Source organism: Protopterus annectens, chromosome 4.part0 (assembly GCF_019279795.1).
Source record: "Protopterus annectens isolate FY-2018-M chromosome 4.part0, PAN1.0, whole genome shotgun sequence".
Classification (NCBI taxonomy): domain Eukaryota; kingdom Metazoa; phylum Chordata; order Ceratodontiformes; family Protopteridae; genus Protopterus; species Protopterus annectens.
The window spans coordinates 1,704,244,628-1,704,267,246 of NC_056733.1; the positions used below are offsets into that span (position 1 = coordinate 1,704,244,628).

Below are 22,619 nucleotides of genomic sequence, written 5' to 3' on the forward strand. Positions count from 1 at the left end.
TCCCTTCCCTTTAGCACTTCTGCTACCTGTCACGTACTCAGTTCTCCATTTTACTGTCTTTGGTCATGCAACTTTTAGCTTTCTTGTTACATCTTATCCATCCTGACATCTTAGTTGAAGGTAAACCTCTTAAGATTTGAGGCCCTTCACACATTCATTCATAATAGTCACTTGAATTTTTGGATTTTTTTGTTCGGTTTTGTTTTACACTGTTTGTACAAGCAGCTCATTTTTTGAAATCTTTTTGATAGCCAGATGCAGCCCTTTTATCTCTCTATTCATTAATTCAGGTAAAAAAAAAAAACTATTTTGCTTTGGATGTTCTTGTGTATAATGATACATGTTTTTGACTAAAGGTAGTACAGATCTTGAATGCATCAGTGTCCCGGATTTCACATATATGGGTATATTTATGTTATGTAGTATGTATTTAAAAGTATTTTTATGGTGGTTGAAGATGTTATTGTTGGTGTTTAAACTGGACATTGTAGAAGCGTTTGTGGACTATTGCAAGCGAGAAGTTGTATTCAGTAACAGATAAGGAATTTTGAAACTTTAAAATATGGTATATTAAATAGTGAGTAGTACAACTGAACATATTACAGAGATACTCTAAACGGTGTGTAAGAAGATAAGGATTTTATAGGTGTGGCAATATTCGCATTGAACTGTTTTTGTAAACAGATATCAAAACAATTTCAGAAATGTTTAACGATGTATGATAAAATGTACGTAGCTCATTTGAAGAAGTTATTTACTGTTTGAGAAATTGTATATTTTAAAAATATGGATATTTATATTAACTAGCATATACTTGGTTGTGGACATTTCATAAATACAAATATTTTGACATTGTGTATTCTAGTTATTCATATGTTTATGTTGAGCATTATGTAAGGAGTTGAAGTTGTTAGGGTTGCAGAAATTTTTTTTTGTTTCCAGTATGAAAGGAGATGAGACTTTGCAGAGAGAAGATGTCAGTATTACACGGTGTGAGTTGAATACATTACTGTAGTCTTTTAAGAAGATGTGCACATTATTAAACAGAGGGATGCTTGTTCTTTGCAGTCTGCGTGGGACTGTGTATACCTTATACTTTAGGAATGTATAAAGAGATCCTGTATGAGGATCTCTAACAGCTTCAACAAGACTGAAGTTTTAGGCCTCTAGGGAGCTCAGCATCTGAAACATTTCCATGCTCCTCGCCTCTCCTTTTTACCCGTAATGTTCTGTGGTCTAGCTTCCTCTCCAGGTGTATCTTGCTGCTTTTTGTGCTAGTGTTGGAAAAACTGACCTGGGATACATTTTATACCTCTCGACTGCATGGATTTTCGCAGAATGTCCAGATTTTTGCCTCAAATATTTGGTCTGTTCGTCATATAAAATCTGTAGTTTTCTGGCAAATCATGGAGGACTGAAGTCAATAATAATAACAAAATAATGATGTATATTTGTGTTTTAGGATTCATATCCTTGAAAAAGTGCATGCCAACAAAAATTTTGTTGTTCTAACAGCTTTCTAAGTTTATAAGAGCAGTATTTAAAATCTGCCTCTGTTTTTGGGCATTTGTCCCCCCCCCCCCCCCATTATTTTAGGCTTCATCCAGATTTCTTGCATTAACAGGTTGAGAGGTATAATTTTGTTTAAATTATTTAAAAAATGAAAAGAAAATTATTTAATGTTTTGTTTCAGGTGATTGTTTCTGTCAGTCTTTCTTTATGTACTGTTTTGGTGTAATTCTATTTTAGTATTGCAATGTTCTCTACTGTTGCATCTTTGTTTAGATTTTCTTGTAAAAACTTGTACTTGTGATTTGAAGAGATGAGCTTTTAAAAATTGTAAATGTCTGTACAAAATCTTACTTTGAGATGGAAGTACTTTGTGTATGTTGATTGGGAGAAGACCATTTCTCTCAAGTGTAATATCTGTGCATCATTCTCTCCAGCTATCATTTTAGTATTAAGAAAAAACAAGTTGTCTTGATAAAAAGACATCTGTGCATCTGCTGTTGGTGGGGCTTTGACCTCGAGCTGTTTTTGGTTTGCCCAAGACCAAGCCTATACCTTTTTAAAGATGATTCAGCCAGATTCAACAATAAGTGACAAATGTCCAACAAAACCAATTCTAGAAATCCAGCCTGATCTCTCTGCTGGTGAGAGTTCAGTGCTAAAAGACAGCAAGATGAAATCGATTAAGGCAACAGCTGCTAGCTCCTGGCAAGACCTTATGAAATTAAGATCTATCTTCTAGAGAAAATCCTCATTTAAGACCTTATGAAATTAAGACCTTACTTCTAGAGAAAATCCTCATTTAAAAGGTGGGAGACAGGCTTAGAAATTTCCTCATGATGAGCTATTTTATTGAAAATCTTTAGCACAAACAGACTTCATCAAATCAAATAATCTAAGACGAGTTAAAGTAGATCAGTTAATATGTACAATCAGGTGGGCAGTACAAGTGAAACTGAGCTAGCCACCAAGCTGTTGCATACTCTGTTGGAGAACTACTATAACTTTAGTAAAAGTAAATGGGGGATGCTGTGGCCCCCCAGCCTCACCAGTGTGGCTTTAACCAAGTGGGGGGAGGAGGAATTCATTTACTGATCGATGATTCATAGACTACTTGTCTTTGTTTTATAGACTGCATTTTACGGGTTTGGAAGGGGATGAAGCAAAACTTAAAGAATTCTGCTTGTGTATTGACAACTCCATCAGCTTTCTGAAATTTACCACCAATGATAACCAGACCCAAGTCAAATTCTTGGACTTTGGATTAGCAAGGACACATACTAGGCACCCAACAAGGAACTTTTACAGAAAAGAAGTAAAGGTAGAACTCATTCTGCATTCATCCATCATGCACTCCCCAGTTACCAAAAGCAATGTTATAAAATTGCAAGGGGTGAAAATGAGTAGTGTCTGAGAAACTGGCCAACTTCCTCAAAAATGGGCAAGATTAAATCAAATAATTTGTCTAAAGAGATTATTCTAGTATGCTTGTGTTTTAGCTTCTCAATCCCATCAAAAACGTAATGAGGACCCTACACTCTGTTGAAACCCGTCAACAGAATTGCTACAGAATTCAGACACCATTATACAGACCACCAAATAGGAAACAGAGGATGGCAGTCATGTTTTCAAGGGACCACAGAATTGTTCAGGGAATAATCCTGGAAAAGTGGGTAATCATAGATAAGACAGCCCTTGGCAAAGACCCTTTAACCTGGCCACAGTTTCTTATTCAAAAAAGTATTGGGGACTTTTTAGAATCGGAGTAGAAAGGAGACTTTAGGGACCTTGAGAGCATGTTTTCTTGTGGCCCTCCTAACTGCACATATTGCAAAAACTTGAGATGGTCTAATGCCCCAGCACAAAGAGTATATTCATCAGCAAGTGTAAGGGTCATTGTAATGCAGTTTTTTTTTTTTTATGTTGAGGGAAATATCAACAAGCTAATAATACACATAGTCCACCATCTGTCAGGCATAAGAATCCACTAGCCAAGGTCAGGATGGATTTTGCTGCATACCCTTATTTCACTTTTCACATCTTGGACACTGTGCCATTTGAACCTCTGGAGGGTAACAAAAATGCTTTACTAGACAAATGGGATTTGGAATGGCAGATCCAGTTGAATGCCTGCAAATTTCCAGGCCTGAATGTTATCCGCTGTATCAGGAGTGTTTGGCTAGCTAGCTTCTTTTACTGACTGCATTCAAAGAGCTCTAAGAACGTTGTGAAATTTAACCATTTTTATTTCTTCATGAGATTATTAGCCTAATTAGGCTAATACATTTTTAGTGCATTTGATTTCCTTTTGTATTACTTTGAATTTTTGGCTTTTAAACCTTGGATTATAATCACCTCTAGGTATGGGTGGCCATCGCACGGGACAAGTCAGAAAGGACAGAAATGTCCAGGAGCTGTATGATTCCCTTTCCCAGACCACATCAGCCTCTTTCTCTCCCCTTGTCTGATATCCCAGTTAATAAAAAGAGTGACACAAGAAAAGTGGTTATACATTTCATAAAGAAAAGAGACATCCTGGAAAGGATTAGGTTATTACCTCAGGTTATTGCTACCGAAAAGGTGAGGGACTTCAGGCCTATACTCAGTCAGAGTAGCCTAACTGAATTTATACCCAAACAACCCTTTCATATGGGGAAAGATGGACTGAATTGCAATTGTTTGTATGAGACTGGATAGGCTGTTTGGACCTCAGAAACGACTATCTTGACATAAAGGTAGCTAGCAAGCTTGGGAAGTTTCTGCATTAACCCTGAGATTGCAGGTGATAGAAGTATTTCCTTGCTTTATCATCTGGCACTTGGCCAACATGAAACCGAGGAATTTGGGCAAGAGAGTCCGAGTCTGCTTGAGTCTTTGAGAATAACACTGAACAGTACAAAGTCACAGCTGAAACCCTCTGAAATGTTTCGTATTTGTTTGATGCACACTGGACACACTGTCTCGCAAAGTACACCTTCCCACATACAGACTCCTTCCTTTACACAGCATAGTACTTCAGGTCATTGGGGCTCAGTTTGTCACTACCTTACTTCATCTCAAAGCATTTTGACCAGTGACAGAAATTATATGCGATTCTTTATGCAGAATGTACCTGAAGAGTTCTTCAGTGGATGGCAAAATTCCAGTTCTCTTAGCTGATAGATCCTGTGATGCAAAAAATGCAAATTTTCAAGACTTGCAGGTTGCTCTTGTAGTGGCTTCACACTCCAAAGCTAACTTTGGACAGTCCGTTACAGGTTTGTCATAACCGTCATCGTGGAATCCTCTGTTCTAGGGTGGAGTGTGGACGTGGGGGTGAGCATTGTAAAGGAGAGACTGTCCCAGTCTGAATAATCAGCCTCTTAGAAATGAGGGCACGCCTCCCATTAATGCCCTTTTAGTACTCTCTGCCTCAGGATGCTGTTGTCTTCCTTGCCAGCAAAATGGAGGTGGTTTGATACATTAACAGGGATGTCTCACTGCTTCCGTTGTCTGTTAAGAATCATTGTGAGTTTGGGAATTGACCATCTTTAAACCACTTTCTGATTACTAGCAATGATGTCCTTCAAGGATGCATCTGCAGTCATCACATATGGGTTGTCCTGCCTCAGGCAGCCCTTCGGTCGGCCGGATTCCAAAGTCTTGGTCTGGCCTCGGCTGATGTCGCACTTTCCCCTACGTCAGAGCGTCTGGGGTATAAAAGCATCAGCCGACGCCATTTTCCTCAGTGTTTCTTGCCGCGTGGTGCCCGAAGCAGAAGCAGTTCGCAAGTGCCGGTCGGCCAGCTCCTGTGATTCAGCTACCGAAGACTTCGAAAAAGCTAAGTACCCCGTTGGGGACACTTTCTTGCCTCAGCCGATGTCAGATAAAGTCAATAATTGTTTAACTTGTGGGAAACAAATACCTCATAAGGATTTCCACTCTTACTGCCTCCCCTGCCTAGGCCCAGACCACGACGTCTCAGCCTGTTCAGCCTGTGCTTCCTTCAACCGACGAACTCTTAGACATCGGTCGGAGTTTGCAGAGGAATTCTTTGGGGCTAGTTTTGCTTACAAGATGCCGTCGGAGACTCCGACTTCGCATTTAGTTAAGAAACGGAAGGACAAGGACCGACGCACGCGGGCCGCGGTTTCGGCTGAAACCACGGTCAGGCCTACCGCGAGTGTCTCGGCTGAAACCGAGTCCTTGGTACTTCCGATTACCGAAACTGCACAACCGACTACCTCGGCCCCGGAGGCCCCGGCCGAGTCGGTTATTGAATTACCTTCTGAAACTGGTGTCCAGGAACCTTCCGACACCATTCCTTTAGACAAGTCTACTCCTGCACGTGGTGCAGCCCAGACCTCCTGCATCTGCAGTCCTAACATATGGGTTGTCCTGCCTCAGGCAGCCCTTCGGTCGGCCGGATTCCAAAGTCTGGGTCTGGCCTCGGCTGATGTCGCACTTTACCCGACGTCATAGCTGCTAGGGTATAAAGGCATCAGCCAACACCATTTTCCTCAGTCTTTCTTGCCGCGCGGTGCCCGAAGCAGAAGCTGTTCGCAAGTGCCGGTCGGTCAGATCCAGAGATTTCTACTACCGAAGACTTCTAAAAAAGCTAAGTACCCCGTTGGGGACTCTTTCTTGCCTCAGCCGATGTCAGACAAAGTAAATAATTGTTTAACTTGTGGGAAACAAATACCTCATAAGGATTTCCACTCTTACTGCCTTCCTTGCTTAGGCCCAGACCACGACGTATCAGCTTGTCTAGCCTGTGCTTCCTTCAACCGACGGACGCTTAGACGTCGGTCGGAGTTTGCCGAAGAGTTTTTTGGTCCCGCTTTTGCATATAAAATGCCGTCTGAGACTCCGACTACACAATTAGCTAAAAAGCGCAAGGAAAAGGACCGACACTCGCGGTCCGCGGTTTCGGCTGAAACCACGGTTAGGCCAACCGCGAGTGTCCCGGTTTCGGCTGAAACAGAGTCCTCGGTTCTCCCTTCGGCCGAAAGCAGGCCACCGATAACCGAGGCCACACAGGCCATGGCTGAATCGGCTACAGAAATCACTGTTACAGACGCAGGCACCCAGGATTTGTCAGATACTATTCCCTTAGACATATCTACTCCTGCATGTGGGGCTGCTAGACCCCCTGCCTCTATGTCTATCAAGGCCTTTGCCAGGGCTAAAGCAGCCAAAATTTCTAAGACTTTGCCTACAAAAGCTCCCTCTCACAGGCCTTCCTCTAGTTCCCAGATACTTAGCCTGGCTGAGGATCTTATTTCTTTGATCAGGGGATCCCAACCTCACCCAGACAGGGCCTCTCAACCACCTCCAGATAAGAGGCCTAGGACTGAACCCCCTGAACCTCTCTCTACAGACTATTCCTTGGATGGCTCAGCTATTTCTGACCATCAGGAAGGCCCATATTCTCCTTATGAGGATTCTGATGCAGAAGACTCCATTCCTTCTGCTTCCCCTCCTGAAGAATTTTCTTTTGGGGAAACCCTACACTCTATGAGGGAACATTTCCAATGGCAGGGCCAGGATTTTTCAGATTCAAGGAAAAGGCTAAGGACCTTTTTACATTTACCACAACATAGGCCTTTAGCCATACCCCCTGTACTATCAGTTGTTGATGATGCATATAATGATGCCAGTACTGCCCCTGATTCTCTTCCTCCGGCCCCTGCCAAACCTGTCCGATATTACAGGGTCCCGGACACTCACTACCACTTGTATAAGGCTCATGTTGCAGACCCAGAAACCATTTCTCAGGGCCCTAAAGGTGTTGCAGCTGCCTCTGCCAAAACCCTCTTCCCTCTGATAGGGAATCTAGAGCATTAGAGAGATGGGGTAAAAAGGTTTATACATCTGCTACTCTTTCGGCCAGGGCTTTAAACTGTCAATTTCACATGATTCAGTACCAGGAATTTCTGTTAGACCAGCTAAATAAAAAACTGTCCTCTCCTGAACCTATAGACCGTAAGTCCCTTCAGGATTTGGTACAAAACTCTCAGCAGGTCAGTAATCATTTTGTAAAATGTAGTTATGATGCACTGGAGGCTTCTTTTAGATCAGCTATGACTGGAGCAGTAATTCGCAGGCATGCCTGGTTGAAAGAGCAATCATTACCAGACCATGTTAAGTCAAAACTCCTAGATGCTCCTATGGAGAAACAAAGTTTGTTTGGCTCCCCTGCACAGGAGGTTCTAAAGAAAGTGGAAGAAAAAGCAAAATCTGTCCAAACAGTCAAGGATTTTTTGCAGGTCCAACCACAGAGGTTTAGCAGAAATTGGCCTTCGAAGAATTGGTCCTTTCCAGACACCTCCGGAGCACAGAGAGGCAGAAATAGACGCCCAAGAGGCAGAGGTCAATCTAGGGGTGCCTACAGGGGTCGTCAGTGGCAATCTGCCAACCAGAGAAGTGCTGCCACAGCTACAACTACAACCACTTCCACAGGACAGACGCAATGACTTGGCTCTGATTCCGCCTACCAGGGAACAACTGGAAGCACCCTTGGGCGGAAAGCTAGCCTTATTTTCAGACAACTGGCATTGCATTACAGGAGACAAATGGACTTTACAAACAATAGACAAAGGCTACAGGTTTCACTTCCACACTCTACCAAAAAAGAGAGGAATGCCAAACCTTCCACCAAGCTAAAAAACAGAGGCTCTAAAACAAATCATCAATTTACTAAGGATGAGAGCAATAGAAAAGGTACCATCTATGGAACAAGGCCAAGGATTTTACTCCAGACTATTCCTTGTACCAAGAAAAGAAAATCAATGGAGGCCTATTCTCGACTTGTCCGCACTGAACACATACCTCATTGTTCCAAAATTCAAAATGCTGACCCTCCAGCAACTTCTTCCCATGTTGGGCAAGGAGTCTTGGCTGGTGACTCTAGATCTCAAGGAGGCATACCTGCACATCCCTATACGACCAGATTGCAGAAGACACCTCAGATTTCTTGCAGGATCAGAGCATTATCAATTCTCAGCATTACCCTTTGGCTTATCTACTGCCCAGGGTATTCACGAAATGCCTGGCATCAGTACTTGCTCATTGCAGCCTTCAGGGAATTCAAATTTACCCGTACCTGGACGACTGCCTAATACAAGCGGACAACAAGACAAAATTAACAAAGGATTTGGCCAATGTCATACAACTGCTGCAAGCCTTGGGATACACAGTCAACATTCAAAAGTCAAGGCTAGTACCATCCCAAAGGATAACATTTTTGGGGGCAGAACTGGATACAACAACTCAGATGGCTTTTCTCACAGAGGAAAAACAAAAGCAACTACCAGTCTATTTCATGGCATTAACAACACAAACTCAGCTTACTGCAAGGAAAGTCCTGCAAGCCCTGGGTTACATGGCATCCTGCATAATATTGATCCCACATGCCAGGCTGCATATGAGGAAGGTGCAATGGTACCTAAGGAATGTATGGTCTCAACACAAGCACAGTCTAGAAGCCCAGATTCCAATTATTCCATGCCTGAAAAAAGAATTCCTGTGGTGGGCTCAGGCCTGTCAGATAAACAGAGGATTGCCTTTCCACAAACCACACCCAAGCCAGACCATCACCACGGACGCCTCAGACCTAGGCTGGGGGGCGCACATGGAAGACAGGTGTATACAAGGCCTATGGTCCAAAACCCAGCTGAATCTACACAGAAATCTAAAGGAGATGCTGGCAGTGAAACATGCAATCCAGGCATTCAGGCCATTCCTCCAACAAGGTCACCTGCTGATGAGGACGGACAATACCACAGTTATGTGGTACATCAACAAACAGGGAGGTACACACTCATACCCTCTATGCCGGATGGCAATGGACCTGTGGAATTTGGCCCTGAATCTCAACATTCAACTGCAGGCCAGATTTGTACCAGGAAAAGAAAATTCACTAGCAGACACCTTAAGCAGAACAACCACGGATGCTCACGAATGGATGCTGCATCCAGATATCTTCAAAACCATAACAAAGAAATGGGGAATGCCAGAGATAGACCTGTTCGCCTCCCCACACAGTCACCAATTGAAGAAATTCTGCTCAAGAGTATACCACCCACTTGCCTGGAGGGTGGACTCCCTCTCCTTCAGCTGGAAAAACCTGACAGCATATGCATTTCCACCTCTTCCTTTGATGTACAAAGTTCTACTGAAGATCAGAGAGGAGCAGCCAAAGGTAATCCTGATAGCTCCAGACTGGCCAAGACAACATTGGTACCCGCTACTGAGAAGCATGTCTCAGGCACGCTCATGGCCTCTACCTCTATGCCCATTACTTCTAACACAGAACAACTACAAGACCCTGCATCCAAACTTGAAAACACTGCAGCTAACTGCTTGGAATATTGCATGAAACAAAATCAGTCAAATACACATAAATACTGGAAGATAAACTGTTTATAAACACGGCAAAGCTTTCAGGTTACAAAAACCCTTCTTCAGTGCATACATTAAATTCTAAAATCACATCAAATATATAGTGTGGGTCCTAATCACATGGCCTGCAGCCAGAAAGTCATGTGATTATTGCAATCAACATTTCAACAAGATTTAAAACAGAATTTAAAACATTTAAACATTTTATAAAATATATATATATATAAATCATTTAAGCTTAGTCTGCTGTATTAATTTTAATATTGGTTTTAGTGTAACGATGTCATTAATGCCTGGTGCTTTATCTGCTTGTAGTCTGGTTATCCATTCGTATTCTTTTAATTCTAATTTATTATTAATATCCCCACCCCTTATAATTCTATCTACTGTATGTATAACTCTAAATTTAAAACAGTGTTGTGCTCCATGTTCTGCTATGTGTTTATATAATGAATTAGTATTTATTGCTCTATTTATTTCAGATTTATGCTCAATTATTCGATTCTTTAATTTTCTGATAGTTTTGCCTATATAAAATGCAGAACACACTGAGCACGTAGCCATATATACAACTGCTGTGGTATTACAAGTAGCTCTGATGTTAAAATAATAACATTTCTTTGTTAAGGGATGTTTAAACATATGACCTATTCCTTCATAAATATCTCCACAGCATGTGCAATTATAGCATTTAAGTGTCCCTGCTGCAGTTATATTCCTAGGTATATATGCATTGAACTCTTTATAACATAACCTCTGTTTAATAGTCCTCATGTTCCTGAAGCCAAAATATGGTTTTATATCTACTATCTTTTTGACCTGATCACATGCCATTAGTATAAGCCAATTCTTCTCTATTATACTTTGTATTCTATGTGTGTTGTAATTAAAAGAAGTAATAAACCTCACTCTGTTATTACATTCTCTTGTTGTATTTTGTATGTTACCCCCCGTGTATATAGGTTTTAATGTAGAAGGTCTCTGAGTCAAGACTCTCTTTTTTTCTTCCATAATCAACTTATTATTATAACCACTTGTTAACAGCTCCTGTATCGTATTATCTAATTGTATTTTAAATACTGCTTCATTAGTATTTAATCTACTTACTCTACTCAACTGGGATCCTACTACACTCCTAAATATATGGGGTGCATGCATGCTTGTATAATTTAAATAACGTCCAGAATGAACTTCTTTATAATGTATGCTTGTTTCAAATGAAGTTAGAGTTTTTTCTAACATAATATCTAAAAATACTATTTTATCCCTACCATACTGCATCTTAAATTTTAAGAAGTTTGTTGTAGTGTTTAAATACTCTAGGAAAGAACATAGTTGCTGTTCTGTACCCTTCCATAGCAAAATACAATCATCAACAAACCTCTGGTAAAATAGTAGATTGTTAGCAAAGCTATTATCTTTGTTTAACACAAACTTTGTTCCCATACATATAGCACCAAATTCGCATAGGTGTTCGCTATCGAAGTGCCCATTGCTACACCTGATGTTTGTAAATATAGCTGTTGGTTAAACATAAAAATATTATTGTTTAAAACCAATTCTAGTAATGCACATAGTGTTTCTATCTTACGTGCTACACATGATGTTTGTCCTACTAGAAACTCCCTTATAGAGTCAACGCCATAACTGTTTGGTATTACTGTAAAGAGCGGTGATATCTAACGCGTTACCAATAATATATCCTGATGTATTATCTGTTGCATTTCTGCAGTTTGTTTCCAATTTCTTAGTTTTAATAAGAAATCAGTTGTATCCTTTAGTACTGTGTTACAGTCTCTCATATAGGGGTAAAGTTGTTGTTGCAAGTAAATGATACGGGTTCCGTGACCCAACCAGCACCTGAGACTATAGGTCTCATAGGTGGATTCATGATGGATTTATGTATCTTTGGAACACCGTATAATATCGGTGTAATAGGACAAGGTACTGTCAGAAAGTTAAATAGATCTAAGTCTATATCTTCCTGTATTTGTAAATCATAGATGGCCATATTAATGCTACTGATACTTTTACGTACTTCTTCCTGGTTTACTATTCTAAAGGCTGTCATATCCTCTAACAATTCATTCATTAGATTTAAATAATTATCTTTATTCATTAATACTATTACATTGCCTTTATCTGCCGGCTTAATTATGAGTTCGTCATGCTTTATAAAAGTTTGCATAGCTTCATACTCTTCTCTGGTTAAATTAAAATGTCTATTTAAATCCTTATGTTTATAAGCTTCATGATACACTTCTCTAATTTCCTGTTCGCACACATTCTGAAATGCTAATACTACTGGTACATTACTAGGTATAAAAACGCTTCTTTTCTTACACTCTAAATTCACAACACTCTTGTTACCAAATAGCATCTTAAGTGTTATCGCTCTAGTAAAAAGTTTAAGGTCCGTTATTACATTCACAACATCTTCTGTAGTCGTCGGTATGAAATTTAAACCTTTCTGTAATAATGAGTAATGCGCTTCAGTTAGTTCAAAGTTAGATAGGTTCAAAATACCTCGTTTTATTGGCGGATGTGCTTGCTGTGTCCTAAAGGGCTGTCGATTTTCCTTTTTAATGGCGTACGTACACTAGTGGATGCAGTTTTGTTTTTAACTAAAGTGGATTCCGGTATCACCTCTGCCTGCGTTAGATGAAAACGCTTGAGCGTTGTTTGTTGTAGTTTCCCTTTCTGGTGTGGACCTTTCTCTTTCGCGGCTCCAGCATACGTTTCCATCTTGGGTGCGTTCACATCCGCATGTGCTGCGTCTGTGGGTGTCGTCGTCATAGGCTCCCCTGATTGGTCAGCTATTAGATTCACCTCCGTTGCGATTTCAGTAACTGGTATCGGTTCAAAGGTATCAAGAGTGTCCAAAAGATTACCTTTATTATTATGTTGAAAGTTAGAAGCCCTTCTGGTATTATCTGCAACTCTTTTGGCTTCAGGAACATGAGGACTATTAAACAGAGATGCAGTATGGTAGGGATAAAATAGTATTTTTAGATATTATGTTAGAAAAAACTCTAACAAACAACGCTCAAGCGTTTTCATCTAACGCAGGCAGAGGTGATACCGGAATCCACTTTAGTTAAAAACAAAACTGCATCCACTAGTGTACGTACGCCATTAAAAAGGAAAATCGACAGCCCTTTAGGACACAGCAAGCACATCCGCCAATAAAACGAGGTATTTTGAACCTATCTAACTTTGAACTAACTGAAGCGCATTACTCATTATTACAGAAAGGTTTAAATTTCATACCGACGACTACAGAAGATGTTGTGAATGTAATAACGGACCTTAAACTTTTTACTAGAGCGATAACACTTAAGATGCTATTTGGTAACAAGAGTGTTGTGAATTTAGAGTGTAAAAAGAAGCGTTTTATACCTAGTAATGTACCAGTAGTATTAGCATTTCAGAATGTGTGCGAACAGGAAATTAGAGAAGTGTATCATGAAGCTTATAAACATAAGGATTTAAATAGACATTTTAATTTAACCAGAGAAGAGTATGAAGCTATGCAAACTTTTATAAAGCATGACGAACTCATAATTAAGCCGGCAGATAAAGGCAATGTAATAGTATTAATGAATAAAGATAATTATTTAAATCTAATGAATGAATTGTTAGAGGATATGACAGCCTTTAGAATAGTAAACCAGGAAGAAGTACGTAAAAGTATCAGTAGCATTAATATGGCCATCTATGATTTACAAATACAGGAAGATATAGACTTAGATCTATTTAACTTTCTGACAGTACCTTGTCCTATTACACCGATATTATACGGTGTTCCAAAGATACATAAATCCATCATGAATCCACCTATGAGACCTATAGTCTCAGGTGCTGGTTGGGTCACGGAACCCGTATCTATTTACTTGCAACAACAACTTTACCCCTATATGAGAGACTGTAACACAGTACTAAAGGATACAACTGATTTCTTATTAAAACTAAGAAATTGGCAACAAACTGCAGAAATGCAACAGATAATACATCAGGATATATTATTGGTAACGTTAGATATCACCTCGCTCTTTACAGTAATACCAAACAGTTATGGCGTTGACTCTATAAGGGAGTTTCTAGTAGGACAAACATCATGTGTAGCACGTAAGATAGAAACACTATGTGCATTACTAGAATTGGTTTTAAACAATAATATTTTTATGTTTAACCAACAGCTATATTTACAAACATCAGGTGTAGCAATGGGCACTTCGATAGCGAACACCTATGCGAATTTGGTGCTATATGTATGGGAACAAAAGTTTGTGTTAAACAAAGATAATAGCTTTGCTAACAATCTACTATTTTACCAGAGGTTTGTTGATGATTGTATTTTGCTATGGAAGGGTACAGAACAGCAACTATGTTCTTTCCTAGAGTATTTAAACACTACAACAAACTTCTTAAAATTTAAGATGCAGTATGGTAGGGATAAAATAGTATTTTTAGATATTATGTTAGAAAAAACTCTAACTTCATTTGAAACAAGCATACATTATAAAGAAGTTCATTCTGGACGTTATTTAAATTATACAAGCATGCATGCACCCCATATATTTAGGAGTGTAGTAGGATCCCAGTTGAGTAGAGTAAGTAGATTAAATACTAATGAAGCAGTATTTAAAATACAATTAGATAATACGATACAGGAGCTGTTAACAAGTGGTTATAATAATAAGTTGATTATGGAAGAAAAAAAGAGAGTCTTGACTCAGAGACCTTCTACATTAAAACCTATATACACGGGGGGTAACATACAAAATACAACAAGAGAATGTAATAACAGAGTGAGGTTTATTACTTCTTTTAATTACAACACACATAGAATACAAAGTATAATAGAGAAGAATTGGCTTATACTAATGGCATGTGATCAGGTCAAAAAGATAGTAGATATAAAACCATATTTTGGCTTCAGGAACATGAGGACTATTAAACAGAGGTTATGTTATAAAGAGTTCAATGCATATATACCTAGGAATATAACTGCAGCAGGGACACTTAAATGCTATAATTGCACATGCTGTGGAGATATTTATGAAGGAATAGGTCATATGTTTAAACATCCCTTAACAAAGAAATGTTATTATTTTAACATCAGAGCTACTTGTAATACCACAGCAGTTGTATATATGGCTACGTGCTCAGTGTGTTCTGCATTTTATATAGGCAAAACTATCAGAAAATTAAAGAATCGAATAATTGAGCATAAATCTGAAATAAATAGAGCAATAAATACTAATTCATTATATAAACACATAGCAGAACATGGAGCACAACACTGTTTTAAATTTAGAGTTATACATACAGTAGATAGAATTATAAGGGGTGGGGATATTAATAATAAATTAGAATTAAAATAATACGAATGGATAACCAGACTACAAGCAGATAAAGCACCAGGCATTAATGACATCGTTACACTAAAACCAATATTAAAATTAATACAGCAGACTAAGCTTAAATGATTTATATATATATATATTTTATAAAATGTTTAAATGTTTTAAATTCTGTTTTAAATCTTGTTGAAATGTTGATTGCAATAATCACATGACTTTCTGGCTGCAGGCCATGTGATTAGGACCCACACTATATATTTGATGTGATTTTAGAATTTAATGTATGCACTGAAGAAGGGTTTTTGTAACCTGAAAGCTTTGCCGTGTTTATGAAACAAAATCAACCAGATTTGTCTCAGAGGGTTAAGGACATTATCCTGGAGGCTCGCAGACCCTCCACAAGGAAAACATATTCAGCCAAATGGAAAAGATTCCTCATTTGGAGTGCAGCAAAGGGAGAAAATGTCTCATTGGTAAACATAGCAGACATCCTGGAATACTTAGCAGAACTGTTCCACAATGGCCTGTCCTACTCCTCCATTAAGATTCATGCATCAGCAATTTCAGCAGAGTACAACATGGATCCTCCTGTCTTCTCTCAACCTCTACTCAGACAGTTCTTGAGAGGAATCAAAAACGTAAAGCCTCCAAGGAAACTACCTCTACCCGCATGGGATCTCAACTTTGTGCTGGAAAAATTAACACTTCCCCCTTTTGAACCAGCAGCAACAGCAGACTTACAGTACTTATCTTGGAAAACTGCATTCCTGCTAGCAATCACTTCAGCAAGAAGGGTATCTGAGTTACAGGCATTAATGGCAGTCCAGCCTTTCCTTATCTTCCATCAGGATAGAGTGTCTCTGAGAACTAATCCTACTTTTATGCCAAAGGTGGTCTCCAGGGTATCATTGAACCAGGCTATTCATTTACCTACATTCTTCCCCAACCCACAGAACGGGGGAAAGACTACTACACACCTTGGATGTGCACAGACAATTGCGCTACTATCTGGACAGAACTAAGCTCAGCAGAAAAACTGACCAGCTTCTGGTAGCATATGCAACAGGAGTGCAAGGAAAAGCAATTTCAAAACAGACAATCTCAAAATGGATAGGAAATTGCATTAGATTCTGCTACTCTTTTCATGGAAAGACTACTCCTGAAAATATCAGGCCTCACTCCACAAGAGCTACAGCCACAACTACAGCTTTCCTACGAGGAGTGGCTACCAAAGACATTTTAGAAGCTGCTACTTGGAGCTCCGTGCATACATTTGCCAAGCATTATAATCTTCCTTTATACTCCAGATCCCGAGCAGGTTTTGCAACTGCTGTTTTGCAAGGGATCTTAACTACACCATCATTATCTTAGTGCCTCCTCCCCCAGTTTGGCTATGGTATTCTACCCATATGTTAGGACTGCAGATGCATCTTTGAAGGACATAGTGCAGTTTTGTACCTACCATAAAAGTAGATGTCCGATAGGTATGCATCTGCAGTCAGGATTACCCACCCTCCTTCCCCTCTGTGGTATTCCTAGGGTACTTACCCCTCTTTTAGCTAGCTTGGGGAATCTATTATGGTGTATTTGTTTGTATGTATATATATGTATATATTTTTTGCTCTCTACTGTTTGGAATTATCTGCATTTATCCAAATTTAGCCTTCCTTGAGGGCACCTGGCATCTGGGGCAAGAAGCACTGAGGAAAATGGCGTCGGCTGATGCCTTTATACCCTAGCAGCTATGACGTCGGGTGAAGTGCGACATCAGCCGAGGCCAGACCCAGACTTTGGAATCCGGCCGACTGAAGGGCTGCCTGAGGCAGGACAACCCATATGTTAGGACTGCAGATGCATACCTATCGGACATCTACATTTATGGTAGGTACAAAACTGTACTGTTCCATTTCCACGCATTGCCAAAAAGAAAAGGCATGCCAGACCTGCCACCAAATCAGAGGGCAGAGGCTTTGAAACAAATTTCCAACTTAATACAAATGAAAGCTATAGAAAAGGTACCTCTTTCAGAACAAGGCCAAGGATTTTACTCCAGATTATTCCTTGTTCCAAGAAAAGAAAATCAATGGAGGCCTATTCTCGACTTGTCCGCACTGAATACTTACCTCATTGTGCCAAAATTCAAAATGCTGACTCTACAGCAACTCCTTCCCATGCTGGGCAAGGAGTCTTGGCTGGTGACTCTAGACCTCAAGGAGGCATACCTGCATGTCCCTATCAGACAGAGTTGAAGAAGACACCTCAGATTTCTTGCAGGGTCAGAGCATTATCAATTCTCAGCATTGACCTTTGGCTTATCTACTGCGCCCAGAGTATTCACGAAATGCCTGGCATCAGTAATTGCACACTGCAGACTTCAGGGGATTCAAATTTACCCATATCTGGACGACTGCCTTATACAAGCGGACAGCAAGCAAACTTTGTTAAAGGACTTGGATTATGCCATCCACCTACTGCAGGCCTTGGGATATACAGTCAACATCCACAAATCAAGACTTGTTCCATCCCAAAGAATAACTTTTCTGGGTGCGGATCTAGACACAACCACCCAAATGGCCTTTCTCACAGAAGAAAAACAAAAACAACTACCGGATTACTTTAAGAATCTGACAAGACAAACTCAGCCGACTGCAAGGAAAATCCTGCAGGCCCTGGGTTACATGGCATCTTGCATTCTTCTGATTCCACAAGCAAGGCTGCATATGAGAAAATTACAATGGTACCTAAGGAGTTTATGGACTCAGCACAGTCACAGCTTAGAAACTTTGATCCCACTCATTCCATGCCTCTAAAAGGAATTTCTTTGGTGGGCTCAAGCCTGCCAGTCGAACAGCGGGTTGCCCTTCAGCAAGCCAAGAGCCAACCAAACCATCACTACGGATGCTTCAGACCAAGGTTGGGGAGCACGCATGGAGGGCAGATGTATCCAAGGGCTATGGTCACAAAGAGAGCTGCGCATGCACATAAACCAAAAGGAAATGCTGGCAGTGATACAAGCAATCGAGGCCTTCAAACTTTTTCTTCATCAAGGCCACCTACTTATAAGGACAGACAACACCACAGTTATGTGGTACATAAACAAGCAAGGAGGCACCCATTCCTACCCTCTTTGCAGACTGGCAATGAATCTATGGGAACTTTCCTTGAAACTCAATATAGAGCTGCAGTCCCAGTTCGTGCCAGGGAAAGACAATATACTGGCAGACAGCTTAAGCAGAAATATCATGGATGCACACGAATGGATGCTGCACCCAGACATCTTACTCATAACACAATCATGGGGAAGGCCGGAAATAGATCTGTTCGCCTCCCCCCACAATCATCAACTGAAGAAATTCTGCTCAAGGACATACCACCCACAAACATGGAAAGTGGACGCTCTCTCTTTCAGCTGGAAAGGTCTAACAGTGTATGCTTTTCCACCTCTCCCATTAATGATCAAGGTCTTACTGAAAATCAGGACAGAGCAGCCCATAGTGATTCTGATAGCTCCAAACTGGCCAAGACAGCACTGGTACCCACTGTTAAAGAGCATGTCACAGACGAAACCGTGGCCTCTCCCCCTATGGCCACTTCTACTGACGCAGCACAATTTCAAGACTCTGCATTCCAACTTGAAAACCTTGCAGCTAACTGCCTGGAAAATACCATGACTCCTCCTCAGGATAAGCTATCCCAGAGAGTGAAGGATATTATTATGGAAGCTCGACGGCCTTCCAAAAGGAAGGCATATTCAGCAAAATGGAAAAGATTTCACACTTGGAACACAACAAAGGGCCTAGATGTGACAGTGATGAACATGGCACATATACTGGAATATTTGGCAGAATTGTTCCACAATGGCCTGTCTTACTCTTCCATCAAGATACATGCCTCAGCAATTTCAGCAGAATACAATGTTAATCCACCTGTCTTCTCTCATCCTGTCCTGAGACAGTTTCTAAGAGGAATCAAAAACATCAATCCTCCAAGGAAACCACCTCTACCTACTTGGGACCTTAACTTCGTGTTGGAAAAACTAACACTTCCTCCCTTTGAACCAGCAGCATCTGCAGATCTACAGTTTCTGTTTTGGAAAACTGCCTTCCTTCTGGCCATAACCTCAGCAAGAAGAGTATCTGAGTTACAAGCTCTAATGGCAGTACAGCCATTTCTTATCTTTCATCAGGACAGAGTTTCATTGAGAACCAATCCTACATTTATGCCAAAGGTGGTATCCAGGGTATCTTTGAATCAAGCTATTCACTTGCCTACATTTTTCCCACAACCACAAAATAAAGGGGAGAAACTTCTGCACACCCTGGACATACACAGACAGTTGTGCTACTACTTGGACAGAACTAAAAGTTACAGAAAGACTGACCAGCTGTTTGTAGCATATGCTGCTTGGGCACAAGGAAAAGCAATTTCCAAACAGACAATTTCAAAATGGATAGGAAATTGCATTTGTTTTTGTTACTCCTTTCATGGAAAAACTGTGCCAGCTGACATTAGACCTCATTCCACGAGAGCCACAGCCACCACCACAGCCTTCCTAAGAGGGGTGGCTACCAAGGACATTTTAGAAGCTGCTACATGGAGCTCCGTGCATACATTTGCCAAGCATTACAATTTACCTTTATACTCCAGATCCAGAGCAGGCTTTGCTACGGCAGTCCTGCAGGGTATCTTAGCTACACCATCCTTTACTTAGTACCTCCACCCCCAGATTGGCTATGGTATTCTACCCATATGTGATGACTGCAGATGCATCCTTGAAGGACATAGTACAGTTTTGTACCTACCATAAATGTAGATGTCCGATAGGTATGCATCTGCAGTCAGGTTTACCCTCCCTCCTTCCCCTCTGTGGTATACTTCTTGGGTACTTACCCCTCTTATAGCTAGCTGGGGGGATCTATTGTGGTGTATTTGTTTTTATAGTACTGTGCATGTTTGGATTTGTTTTTGTAATGCATATCTCCAAATTTTAGCCTTCCTTAGAGGGCACCTGGCATCTGGGGCAAGAAAAACTGAGGAAAATGGCGTTGGCTGATGCTTTTATACCCCAGACGCTCTGACATAGGGGAAAGTGCGACATCAGCCGAGGCCAGACCCAAACTTTAGAATCCGGCCGACCGAAGGGCTGCCTGAGGCAGGACAACCCATATGTGATGACTGCAGATGCATACCTATCGGACATCTACATTTATGGTAGGTACAAAACTGTACTTTCCTTGAGATGCTATTTCTTTTGCATGCAGGCTCCATTACTGATTACTGATATTTTGAGTGGTCTCTCAGCCTGTTAGTGGTGCGAAAAAAATATTTCTGTGTTTGGGAAATCTTGCTCTGACCCATTCCTGTCCAATGCCTAGTGCAGCAACAACAACTTTTCCTTCATCCCACCTCTTGGGGAATGTTCTAGTTATCTTGCCTAAAACTGGTCCCTGGAACTCCTGTACTCTTTTCCTCCATTTCTTTTTGTATTGAAGGTCGTTCAGAAAGCCAAAGAAAGCAAGTTGGAAGTCAATCTCGTAGCCTCATTTTGGGCTTGACAAATGTGATTTCCTGTATTCAGGCCTTGTCTTGTGGAGGTACCTCTGTATATGAGCCTCCACAAAACCCTCCATGACTTATCCATCTAGCAGATTTCATACAGACATTCACTTCCTATGCCTAATTGTATGTTTACTTCATTTTCATTAGTGGTCAGAGTTTCTTCATGCCCTTTTAGGGTAGTCCAAATACTAACATCTGTCCAGAGGCATGGTACTAGAAAAACATACAACAGTAGATGGTAACATTTTACAGTATGGAAGCACTAAGCAGTATTATACTAATTTTCTCATTTATTTATTTTGCAGAGGATTGGGGTATTTGTCTAGTAGAGTGCACTTAGCGTACATATTTAACTTTGTCCCAAGTTTTAACTCCTTGTCCCTAGCACCCGCATAAACTTGCAAGGCCTTTTTTCAGACGTGATTGCCTAATTTGGCTTCTTGACTGGGATTGTGTCCCACATGGGACCTTAACATTTTGTTCTAAGGAAGTTGATTCTTCAACCTTCTAACTAGCTGCTGCAGAATAACTGAAACCTGCATCTTCGAAGACTCTGTATGTGACACAAATGGCTACAAGAAGCATTCTCCAAATTACAAGCCTTGTGTATTAGCATTCCACACTTGAAACTGGTAATACAGTGTAATTTCCAGCTAACCTGCCGTTGATGCCAATGGTAGCCACTGATACAAATGTCACTCTATTAACCTGATTATATTATTTATTAGTTACTCTAACATGGGTGAGTTTTGCAATGGGAGGATGTCTACACATAACTCACGTTTTTTTTTTTTTTTTTTTTTTTTTTTATTTATTTATTTTTTTTTAAATCTGGACAGAAAATATATGTTAGAAAATAATTAAAAAAAAAAAAAAAACGGTTGGCTCTAAAGTTTTTAACATCCATCCAGATGGTTAGCAATTGTGTTAAATTCAGTTGCAAGAAATGCAATAAAACGGTATATTTTTATCTAGAACTCATTCAGGGTACTAGCTACCACTGCAGTATTGTTCAGGAATACATTTGAGATGATGATTATGTAGTAGCTATGTATTTCATTGAATAGTTTCATAAAACAGTACAGGTTGGATGTAATGTCTTGATGTAGTTCTTTTTCTGTGCCACATTTAGTAGGGTGTGTTCCTATTAAATTGACTGCCCAAGAGGACAAGCTTGAAGACTCTCTATGGTTGTTTACAAGGGTGACTTCTCATAGCAATTAAGAATGTTATGTACTTGCCATGATGTTGGATCTGGATAAGCAAATCCATCATTGTCAGTATACTCGCATTCCTTCTCTCTGCCTCAGTGCAGACATGGGCTATAATGTATTTTGTTTTTGATCTACCTTGCATGGCATAACAGGGATGACTAAAGGAGGCTAGGTTTTAAAACATTATGAATAAAAATGAGTAAAATTTCAGATGTTGTGTTGACTGAAGGCCTGCAGCTTTAGTCCTATTGCTGATTAGACTGGACCTGCTCATTGGATCTAAGTGCATTTTTTTTACTTACTTCCATCATGATATTGTTTTCTAAAAGGAGAAAACTCTTGCTACAGTATCTTTCAGTGCTGTGGATAGGCATATCCCAAGTTCTTAGGAATGTCACAGTCAGGAAAGGAAACCTCTAGGAACAAAAACTTTGAGGTGTGCTCATGAGGGCATTCTTCAAAGGTTGTAATGATAAGAAGTAGCAACAGTAAAATAAACCATACCAAGTTTACATACAGTTCTAAGTACACGTAATGTATGTTTTTCAACATACTTGTGCCGCTGAAATCAAAAGAACCAGGTAATCAA

At 40.2% G+C, this 22,619-nt stretch overlaps 1 protein-coding gene across 1 annotated transcript in view; it reads left to right on the forward strand.

The window, feature by feature from the left end:
• LMAN2 (lectin, mannose binding 2) overlaps positions 1-22,619 on the forward strand; it is a 586,231-nt gene that overhangs the window by 39,204 nt on the left and 524,408 nt on the right. The gene's annotated exons all lie outside the window — the stretch shown is intronic.